The sequence below is a fragment of the Ranitomeya variabilis genome, chromosome 3 (assembly GCF_051348905.1).
Source record: "Ranitomeya variabilis isolate aRanVar5 chromosome 3, aRanVar5.hap1, whole genome shotgun sequence".
NCBI lineage: Eukaryota > Metazoa > Chordata > Amphibia > Anura > Dendrobatidae > Ranitomeya > Ranitomeya variabilis.
In genome coordinates, this window is record NC_135234.1 from 117,083,527 (window position 1) to 117,093,298 (window position 9,772).

The following is a 9,772-nucleotide window of genomic DNA, read 5'->3' on the forward strand; positions in this document are numbered from 1 at the left end:
AAAGATAAAAATGCTCCTACCAGAGCTTCTAATCTAAAGAGACATTTACAGCGCTTTCATCCAGAAGTACTGAAAGCAGTGGATGAGAAAGACTGCATCCAAACCAATGAACCAGTGCCCTGCTCTTCCAGCCAAACAAAGGAGCAGAGACCTTTGCAGCCATCAGTTGCAAGATATTTTGTCAGTGACAAAGTTACTGTGACAATGAGAGTCGATATATTTAAAAAACAGATCATAGAGCTTGTTGTAAAGGATAGTGTGCCTATTTCATTATTTTCACGACCAGCTTTTGTGTGTCTGAATGGGGAAATGGCCCGCAAGCTTGGTGTTTCTCTGGAGAGAGAGAGTATTAGAAAATTAGTAATCGAAGAAGCTTTTAAACAAAAGGAAGAACTTAAAAAACTCTCAAGGGATGCTTTCTGTTTCTTAAAATGGATGCCTGCACACGTCACAGAGTGAACTATTTTGCCATCAATGTCCGATTTGTTTGTGACAAAAAAAGAAATAGTTACCAAGATATTGGCAGTAAAAGACACCAAAGCTCATCACACCAGTGAGTTTCTCCAGGTCTTGGTGGAAAAGGATCTGCAAGACTATGAACTTAAAAAAGAGCAAGTTCTTTCTGTCGTAACTGACAATGCTTTAAATATGATAAGTACTATTAAGCTAATGAATGAGAGTAATGATGGTGACCAGCAGCTAGAAGAACATTCTGGGTCCACACACACAGAAATGTTTGAAATGGAGGAACACAGTATTGTAACTGAGGAGCAAACTGAAGTTACTTCAGATGAACAGCAACATGATAGTTTAGATGATCTTGTTGAAACTGTGTCAATACGTTCTTTCATTCATCACATGCGCTGTGTTGTGCATACGCTACAGCTGGCTGTAAGAGACAGTCTGCAAGAAGGACATGCTGCTGCACTGATTGGCAAGGTGAGAAAATTGGCTACTGTTGCCAGAACCCCTAAAGTTGACTCAATTTTGAAGAGACGTGCTGGAAAAGGGGCAATTATTGATCAAGCCACACGATGGGGCAGTACTTACTTAATGATTCAGCGCTTGGTTGAACTGAAAACCTTTCTTGTAGACATGGCTAACCCTCAACTGACGCTAAATGAAAGTCAGTGGAATCAGGTGACTGAGCTGGAAAAATTGCTAGAGCACCCATTTACAGTGACTAAAAAATTACAAGCAGAGGACTCCAGGTATTTTCTTAAAGGAGTGGAAGAACCTAATGTTTCGCCTGTCCCAAAGAGGAGGGTTAATTGCAAGTGGCATTGCTACATCAATGAAACGGAGAGAGGAGCTACTATTACAAAATAACATTCTTTTGGCAGCTGTTTATGTAGACCCAATGCATCGGATTCTTCTAGATGATCAACAGCTAACTAAAGGAAAAGAAGCTCTGTTTGAAATAGCAGTAAGGATGAAAGGGTTGCAGAACAGTCAGGATGAACAAGAAGAATTTGGTCGTCCTGCCACATCGTCACCCTCATCAACTGATGAAGAATTTAATTTCGAAAAATATTTGGATCACAAGGACCGTGCAAAGTGTTCCCGCATAGAAGAAGAGTCATCCCCATCAAAGAACACAGCCAGTACATTTCAGCAGAATTTTTCATGTGCACTAAAAGAAACTGAGAAATGTGACCGTTCATCAAAAATAACAGTGCAACAAGCGATTCCTCTGTATCCTGACATTGTCAGAGATGTTGCCCGAGTGGTTACTGCTTTGCCACCAACCCAAGTTAGTGTAGAGAGGTTGTTCTCTGCTTTCAAAATAATTAGATCAGATTTGAGGACATCCTGAAGGAGGATCTGACAGAGGCAATACTTTTCTGAGGACAAATTTATAGATTTCTTCTTATTAACTGCATAACAGTGTTTATTGCATATTTACATACAAGAGTTTAGAAAAGTTTATAAAAGTTATTTGCTATATTCTAATTGTATTCTAATAAATATAGTTTTTGCTCTAAGGCCATGTTCACACGCTGCGGGTTCCTCTGCGGGTTAATCCCGCAGCGGAATTGAAAATCTGCAGGGCAAAACCGCTGTGGTTATCCCTGCAGATTTATCGCGGTTTGTTCCGCGGTTTCCGCTGCGGGATTACTGCTGTACTATTGATGCTGCATATGCAGCAATATGCAGCATCAATAGTAATGTAAAAAATAATAAAAATTGGCCTTATACTCACCCTCTGACGTCGCGATCTCCCCGGCGCTGCAAGCGGCTGTGCCGACAAGGACCTTCGTGACGTCACGGTCATGTGACCGCGGCGTCATCACGGTCATGTGACCGCGACATCACCACAGGTCCTGTTCGGCACAGCAACTGAGACCGGGCGGCCGCGGGCAGCGCTGAGAGGTGAGTATAGCTTCATTTTTTATTTTAATTCTTTTTTTTTACACTATTTTATGGTTCCCAGGGCCTGGAGGAGAGTCTCCTCTCCTCCACCCCGGGTACCACCCGCACATTATCCGCTTACTTCCCGCAACGTGGGCACAGCCCCATGCGGGAAGTAAGCGGTTCAATGCATTCCTATGGGTGCAGAATCGCAGCGATTCTGCACAAAGAAGTGACATGCTGCGGGTTGTAAACCGCTGCGTTTCTGCGCGGTTTTTCCCGCAGCATGTGCACTGCGGTTTGCGGTTTCCATAGGGTTTACATGTTAATGTAAACGCTATGGAAACTGCTGCGGACCCGCAGCATCAAAATCGCGGCGGTTCCGCGGTAAAAACCGCAGCGTGTGAACATGGCCTAAGTGGTCTGATTACTTATATGATGGTGAGAAACTGAATAAGCACGATAATATTTTACAACAGTAAATTTATTGTTACGAATTGGCCATTTATGAAGTAGTGGGAGTCGGAGCCTGATAAAATCCAGGAGTCGGAGTCGCAACTGTGGCTTACTAACTCCACAGCCCTGCTAGAAACCGCTGTACACTGAGGCCCCCCGTGTTAGACACCACTGTACACTGGGGCCCCCGGGGTTAGACACCGCTGTACACTGGGGCCCCCGGGTTAGGACACCGCTGTACACTGCGGCCCCCCGGGTTAGGATACCGCTGTACACTGGGGCCCCCCGGGGTTAGGACACCACTGTACACTGCGGCCCCCCGGGTTAGGATACCGCTGTACACTGGGGCCCCCCGGGGTTAGGACACCGCTGTACACTGCGGCCCCCTGTGTTAGACACCGCTGTACACTGGGGCCCCCCCGGGTTAGGACACTGCTGTACACTGTGGCCCCCCCGGGGTTAGGACACTGCTGTACACTGCGGCCCCCCGTGTTAGGACACCGCTGTACACTGCGGCCCCCCGGGTTAGGACACCGCTGTACACTGGGGCCCCCGGGGTTAGGACACCACTGTACACTGCGGCCCCCTGTGTTAGGACACCGCTGTACACTGGGGCCCCCCCCGGGGTTAGGACACCGCTGTACACAGTGGCCCCCCCCGGGGTTAGGACACCGCTGTACACTGCGGCCCCGTGTTAGGACACCGCTGTACACTGTGCCCCCCCCCCCCCGGGTTAGGACACCGCTGTACACTGCGGCCCGTGTTAGGACACCGCTGTACACTGAGGCCCCCCCCCCGGGTTAGGACACCGCTGTACACTGTGGCCCCCCGGGTTAGACGCCGCTGTACACTGTGGCCCCCCGGGTTAGACGCCGCTGTACACTGGGCCCCCCCCGGTTAGGAAACCGCTGTACACTGTGGCCCCCCATGTTAGACACCACTGTACACTGGGGCCCCCGGGGTTAGACACCGCTGTACACTGTGGCCCCCCGGGTTAGACGCCGCTGTACACTGTGGCCCCCCGGGTTAGACGCCGCTGTACACTGTGGCCCCCCGGTTAGGAAACCGCTGTACACTGAGGCCCCCCGTTTTAGACACCGCTGTACACTGTGGACCCCCGGGTTAGGATACCGCTGTACACCGTGGGCCCCCGGGTTAGGACACCGCTGTACACTGGGGCCCCCCCGGGGTTAGGACCCTGCTGTACACTGGGGCCCCCCATGTTAGACACCACTGTACACCTGGGCCCCCGGGGTTAGACACCGCTGTACACTGTGGCCCCCCGGGTTAGACGCCGCTGTACACTGGGCCCCCCCCCGGTTAGGACACCGCTGTACACTGTGGCCCCCCGGGGTTAGGACACCGCTGTACACTGAGGCCCCCCCGGGTTAGACACCGCTGTACACTGTGGCCCCCCGGGTTAGACGCCGCTGTACACTGGGGCCCCCCCCGGGGTTAGGACACCGCTGTACACTGGGGCCCCCCCGGGGTTAGGACACCGCTGTACACTGAGGCCCCCCCGGGTTAGGACACCGCTGTACACTGGGGCCCCCCGGGTTAGGACACCGCTGTACACTGGGGCCCCCCGGGGTTAGGACACCGCTGTACACTGAGGCCCCCCCGGGTTAGGACACCGCTGTATACTGTGGCCCCCCGGGTTAGGACACCGCTGTATACTGGGGCCCCCCCGGGGTTAGGACACCGCTGTATACTGGGGCCCCCCCGGGGTTAGGACACCGCTGTACACTGGGGCCCCCCCGGGGTTAGGACACCGCTGTACACTGAGGCCCCCCCGGGTTAGGACACCGCTGTACACTGGGGCCCCCCCGGGGTTAGGACACCGCTGTACACTGGGGCCCCCCCGGGGTTAGGACACTGCTGTACACTGAGGCCCCCCCGGGTTAGGACACCGCTGTACACTGGGGCCCCCCCGGGGTTAGGACACCGCTCTACACTGCGGCCCCCCCGGGTTAGGACACCGCTCTACACTGTGGCCCCCCCGGGTTAGGACACCGCTCTACACTGCGGCCCCCCCGGGTTAGGACACCGCTCTACACTGCGGCCCCCCCGGGTTAGGACACCGCTGTACACTGGGGCCCCCCCGGGTTAGGACACCGCTGTATACTGTGGCCCCCCGGAGTTAGGACACCGCTGTATACTGTGGCCCCCCGGAGTTAGGACACCGCTGTATACTGTGGCCCCCCGGGTTAGGACACCGCTGTATACTGGGGCCCCCCCGGGGTTAGGACACCGCTGTACACTGGGGCCCCCCCGGGTTAGGACACCGCTGTATACTGGGGCCCCCCGGGTTAGGACACCGCTGTACACTGGGGCCCCCCGGGTTAGGACACCGCTGTACACTGGGGCCCCCCGGGTTAGGACACCGCTGTACACTGGGGCCCCCCGGGTTAGGACACCGCTGTACACTGGGGCCCCCCGGAGTTAGGACACCGCTGTATACTGTGGCCCCCCCGGAGTTAGGACACCGCTGTATACTGTGGCCCCCCCGGAGTTAGGACACCGCTGTATACTGTGGCCCCCCGGGTTAGGACACCGCTGTATACTGTGGCCCCCCCGGAGTTAGGACACCGCTGTACACTGGGGCCCCCCGGGTTAGGACACCGCTGTACACTGGGGCCCCCCGGGTTAGGACACCGCTGTACACTGGGGCCCCCCGGAGTTAGGACACCGCTGTATACTGTGGCCCCCCGGAGTTAGGACACCGCTGTATACTGTGGCCCCCCCGGAGTTAGGACACCGCTGTACACTGGGGCCCCCCGGGGTTAGGACACCGCTGTACACTGGGGCCCCCCGGAGTTAGGACACCGCTGTATACTGTGGCCCCCCCCCCCCCGGAGTTAGGACACCGCTGTATACTGTGGCCCCCTGTGTTAGACACCGCTGTACACTGGGGCCCCCCGGGTTAGGACACCGCTGTATACTGTGCCCCCCCCCCCGGGTTAGGACACCGCTGTACACGGTCCCGTGTAGAAGACAGCTGTGTACAACAGTCAGTGACAGGAGGGAGTGTCCGCCGCTCGGTCCCGCCTCGGCCCCAGGGCAGGCCGGGTGTGATCAGGCCGCTCTCCTTCTCTCCCTCCTCCGCCGCCTGTTCCCTCAGTGATCCAAGATGGCGGCGCTCCCCTCACACGCCGCATGTGGGCCGACGCCATCTTGCTTTCACCGCATCGTATACAGTTTATCAAGTATCAGCCTTGTGTCACGACTGAGCAGCGTGTCGGCCAGTCACAGCTCCCTCCACACTATTACATGTCGTGTGCGATAAGGCAGTAAAGACAAATCCGCGCCGCCGCCCGCCATTCCCGCGCCGCCGCCCCCACCAGGGCCTAGCTGCGGCCTCCTCTGAGGCCTGGAAGGGCGGGCGGTCGGACGCAGGCCTACAGACGGGCCGTACAAGGCCGCGGCCTGTGCCTCCCCTCAGCGGCGTCACCGATAACGTGGGAGCAGCTCGGCGTTACACCGGGGACGAGGCGGCGCCGCTAACGGGTCCTCCCTGCACACTTTCGTGGCAGAGCCCAGGCTGCAGCGCTGCCAGCCGCCTCCTCGGCCTTGCAGATTCCCCCCGACCGCGCTCTTCGCCCGCCCAGGCCTCCGCACACGCTCCCGCCGCGGCCTCACCTGAGAACACTGCAGAGATTCCCTCCGTGCACCGGCACCGGGGCTCCTGGTCTGTTAGGCCTGTTCGCGATGGCTGATTCGAAGGGAGGGGGAAGGTAGAGAGCGAGTGCGACAGGCAGAAAGGGAGGGGCCGAGCGATGGCTGAGAGAGAAAGAGAGGGGGGAAGGAGGGAGAGGAAAAGCCGCCGCTCTCCTGGCCGGGCCGCCGTCAGCGGAGACGTCACTGCCGCAGAGCCTCAGGAAAATGCGGAAGGGGGAGGCCGCAGAGCACACGGGCTGCTGTCAGCACAGAGGCCAGGCCCGGGCCCAGAGCGGGGAGGGCGGAGGAGGCCGCGGCCTGAGAGCCCCGCGTGTACCCGGAGAGAAGGGCTGGACACATGGGACGGCAGCATGCAGGGAAACCGCACCGTGCAGGGAGCGGCTCCTGTGCTGGAGCCAGATGTGGCCCACATCACCCCAATATGTGAGACTCCCTCCAGAGACGTGGAAATCTACTGTAGAAACACGGCATCCAGCATATAATCCACAATAACCTGTCATATAATCCATAATAACCTGTGCTATAATCCACGATAACCTGTGATATAATCTACACTAACCATTAATATAGTCTACTACAATAACCCTTCATATAATCCACATTAACCTGTGATATAATCTACAATAATCCATCATATAATCCACAATAACCCGTCATATAATACTCAATAACCTGTCATATAATCCATGATAACCCCTTGTATAATCCACAATAATGAGTCATATAATCTACAATAACCCATCATATAACCTACAATAACTCGTGACATAATCCACAATAAACCGTCATATAATCCACAATAACTTGTGATATAATCCACGATAACCTGTGATATAATCTACACTAACCATTCATATAATCCACAATAACCTGTCATATAATCCACATTAACCTGTGATATAATCTACAATAATCCGTCATATAATCCACAATAACCTGTCATATAATCCACGATAACCCCTCATATAATCCACGATAACCCCTTGCATAATCCACAATAATGAGTCATATGATCTACAATAACCCATCATATATCCTACAATAACCCGTGACATAATCCAAAATAAACCATCATATAATCCACAATAACTTGTGATATAATCCACAATAACCTGTGATATAATCCACAATAACCTGTGATATAATCTACACTAACCATTCATATAATCCACAATAACCTGTCATATAATCCACATTAACCTGTGATATAATCTACAATAATCCGTCATATAATCCACAATAACCCGTCATATAATACTCAATAACCTGTCATATAATCCACGATAACCCCTCATATAATCCACGATAACCCCTTGTATAATCCACAATAATGAGTCATATAATCTACAATAACCCATCATATATCCTACAATAACCCGTGACATAATCCACAATAACCCGTCATATAATCCACAATAACCCGTCATATAATCTACAATAACCTGTGATATACCGTATATACTCGAGTATAAGCCGAGATTTTCAGCCCAAATTTTTGGGCTGAAAGTGCCCCCTCGGCTTATACTCGAGTCACGGTCTGTGGCAGGGTCGGCGGGTGAGGGGGAGAGGGCGCTGAGGCATACTTACCTAGTCCCGGCGATCCTGTCACTCCCCCTGCCCGTCCCACGGTCTCCGGTGCAGCAGCCTCTTCCCCTGAGCGGTCACGTGGGACCGCTCATTAGAGAAATGAATAGGCTGCTCCACCTCCCATAGGGGCGGAGCCGCCTATTCATTTCTCTAATGAAGCGGTGCCGGTGACCGCTGACAGAGGAAGAGGCTGCGGCACCGAACACAGGCAGGGGCAGGTATGTCATATTCACCTGTCCTGGTTCCACACGCCGGGCGCTGTCTCCATCTTCCCGGCGTCTCTCTCTCCTCACTGACTGCAGGCAGAGGGCGCGATGACGCATATAGTGTGCGCGCCGCCCTCTGCCTGATCAGTCAGTGCAGGGAGACGCCGGGAAGATGGCGCCGAGAAGCTGCAAGCAAGACAGGTGAGTATGTGTTTTATTATTTTTATTGCAGCAGCAGCAGCACAGCTATGGGGCAATAATGGACGGTGCAGAGCACTATATGGCAGAGCTATGGGGCAATGGTGCAGAGCACTGTATGGCACAGCTATGGGGCAGTAATGGTGCAGAGCACTATATGGCACAGCTATGGGGCAGTAATGGTGCAGAGCACTGTATGGCACAGCTATGGGGCAGTAATGGTGCAGAGCACTATATGGCACAGCTATGGGGCAGTAATGGTGCAGAGCACTGTATGGCACAGCTATGGGGCAATAATGGTGCAGAGCACTATATGGCACAGCTATGGGGCAGTAATGGTGCAGAGCACTGTATGGCACAGCTATGGGGCAATAATGGTGCAGAGCACTATATGGCACAGCTATGGGGCAGTAATGGTGCAGAGCACTGTATGGCACAGCTATGGGGCAATAATGGTGCAGAGCACTATATGGCACAGCTATGGGGCAGTAATGGTGCAGAGCACTGTATGGCACAGCTATGGGGCAGTAATGGTGCAGAGCACTGTATGGCACAGCTATGGGGCAGTAATGGTGCAGAGCACTGTATGGCACAGCTATGGGGCAATAATGGTGCAGAGCACTATATGGCACAGCTATGGGGCCATAATGAACAGTATGGAGCATCTATTTTTATTTTTGAAATTCACCGGTAGCTGTTGCATTTTCCACCCTAGGCTTATACTCGAGTCAATAAGTTTTCCCAGTTTTTTGTGGCAAAATTAGGGGGGTCGGCTTATACTCGGGTCGGCTTATACTCGAGTATATACGGGTAATCTTCAATAATCCGTTATATAAGCCACAATAACCCGTGATTTATTCTACAATAACCCATCATATAATCCACAATAACCCTTCAGATAATCCACAATAATCCGTCATATACACTGTGTTCCAAATTATTATGCAAATTGGATTTAAGTGTCGTACAGATTTAATTGTTTTGTTTTTCAAATAAACTCGTGGATGGTATTGTGTCTCAGGGCTCAATGGATCACTGAAATCAATCTGAAACACGTGATAATTAGTTTTCCAGGTGATTCTAATTAACCCCTTCACCACCAAGAGTGGTTTGCACGTTAATGACCGGGCCAATTTTTACAATTCTGACCACTGTCCCTTTATGAGGTTATAACTCTGGAACGCTTCAACGGATCTTGGCGATTCTGACATTGTTTTCTCGTGACATATTGTACTTCATGTTAGTGGTAAAATTTCTTCGATATAACTTGCGTTTATTTGTGAAAAAAACGAATA

General features: G+C 52.8%; 1 protein-coding gene across 1 annotated transcript in view; it reads right to left on the minus strand.

Moving 5' to 3' along the window:
• The window catches only part of ZFX (zinc finger protein X-linked), a 36,808-nt gene extending 30,014 nt beyond the window's left edge, over positions 1-6,794 (minus strand). Inside the window, exon 1 of the mRNA XM_077294585.1 lies at positions 6,448-6,794. The gene's annotated coding sequence lies outside the window, so the exon portion shown is untranslated. The remainder of the gene's footprint in view (positions 1-6,447) is intronic.
• Between the last annotated feature and the right edge of the window lie 2,978 nt (positions 6,795-9,772).